A 1,642-nucleotide genomic window follows, 5' to 3' on the forward strand; every position below is an offset into this window, starting at 1 on the left:
GTTCCAGTTCCCCTTTCAAACTTCACCGTGTTTGTAAGAGCTGGTATCCAATTAAAGATTTTAAGATACCTGGCATTAAACTTACAGCCCCCCCTTTACTTTTGCCAATCATTCTGGGAACTGCAGCTTACCCCTCATAGAGCTACAGTTCATGGCACCCTTAACAAACCACAGTTCCCAGGCTTCTTCAGGGAAAGTAAAGGGAAAGGGAAAGTTACCCCTGACAATTAGGTCCGGTCGCAGACAACTCTGGGGTTGTGGCACTCATCTCGCTCTATAGGCCGAGGGAGCCGGCGTTTGTCCACAGGCAGCTTCCGGGTCATGTGGCCAGCATGACAAAGCTGCTTCTGGCAAACTAGCGCAGCACACGGAAACACCGTTTACCTTCCCGCCGGAGCGGTCCCTATTTATCTACTTGAACTTTGATGTGCTTTCGAACTGCTAGGTGGGCAGAAGCTGGGACCAACAGGAGCTCACCCTGTTGCGGGGATTCGAACCACCAACCTTCTGATCGGCAAGCCCTAGGCTCTGTGGTTTAGACCAGCAGCGCCACCCGCGTCCCTCAGGGAACGTAATGTGCTTTAAATTTATGATGTGTACACAGCCCACGCAGCTCTCCCTGACCCTTCTGGATTTGAGCGCATCGGTGACTCTCCTCCGGTCTATAGATTTCTACCTTTCTTCTCCATTCTCACAGCACAAAAATAAAATAAAATAAAATAATAATAATAATTTCCATTTCCCTGTGCGGGGTGTGTGAAATTTCAATTAGAAACAGATCGGATGGGTGAGTGAGTGGAAGGAAGGTGAATGCAGTCATTCAGGGTCTGGATAGTTCACTTCCTTATCAAGAAGGGTTATTATCAGCAATTAAACTGACATCTTCATATTGCCACTTGATTTGATAATGATGCAATTATCGTGGCTTTTAACAAGATTAAATTGCTAATTGGTTTGATTAAGTGCAAATCTCTGAGCTGAGCGACGCATCTCTTCACCAACAAAGCTTGGCAGGGACTAAAAATGTTCCCGGAGGAGAAGCTTGTCTGTGTATCAGCCTGTCTAGTGAGCATTTCCTTAGAGAGATCCTGAGTCACAGCGCCGTGGTCCAAAATCCCATCTTGCTTCGGCAGCACATATACTAAAATTGGAACGATACAGAGAAGATTAGCATGGCCCCTGCACAAGGATGACATGCAAATTCGTGAAGCGTTCCATATTTTTAAAATTAAAATGGAAAGAATATGCACCATAGACAGCTAAAGGATATCTTCAAAGAGGACAAGAAAGGTTTTTCATATTCGGTTTCCAAATTCCAAAAGGAAGTGATAGAAGAAAATTCGAAACTATTAAAAAAGGCATACAATATCCTTTTGGAGTGGGAAACTAAAGATGAAGAAGTAAAATCGGTAATGATTAAATGGGCACAAGATATAGGTCACAATATACAATTTGAAGATTGGATAAAAATGTAGAAAGTAAATTTGAAATTTACAGATTGTATACTGCTGAGAGAGAATTACTTGAAGATGATGTACAGATGGTACATATCACCGGTCAAATTGGCAAAAATGTATAAAAATGAAAAGGAAGAGTGTTGGGGGTGTGAGGCTGAAGGTACTTTTTATCATATGTGGTGGGG

The 1,642-nt window shown here is 43.1% G+C and overlaps 1 non-coding gene across 1 annotated transcript; it reads left to right on the forward strand.

Moving 5' to 3' along the window:
• The first annotated feature begins 1,121 nt into the window (after positions 1-1,121).
• LOC118089584 (U6 spliceosomal RNA) lies at positions 1,122-1,224 on the forward strand. Its single transcript, XR_004693142.2, has one exon. It is a non-coding gene; the product is annotated as a U6 spliceosomal RNA (small nuclear RNA).
• Positions 1,225-1,642: the final 418 nt, after the last annotated feature.

The sequence above is a fragment of the Zootoca vivipara genome, chromosome 7 (assembly GCF_963506605.1).
Source record: "Zootoca vivipara chromosome 7, rZooViv1.1, whole genome shotgun sequence".
Taxonomy (NCBI): Eukaryota; Metazoa; Chordata; class Lepidosauria; order Squamata; family Lacertidae; genus Zootoca; species Zootoca vivipara.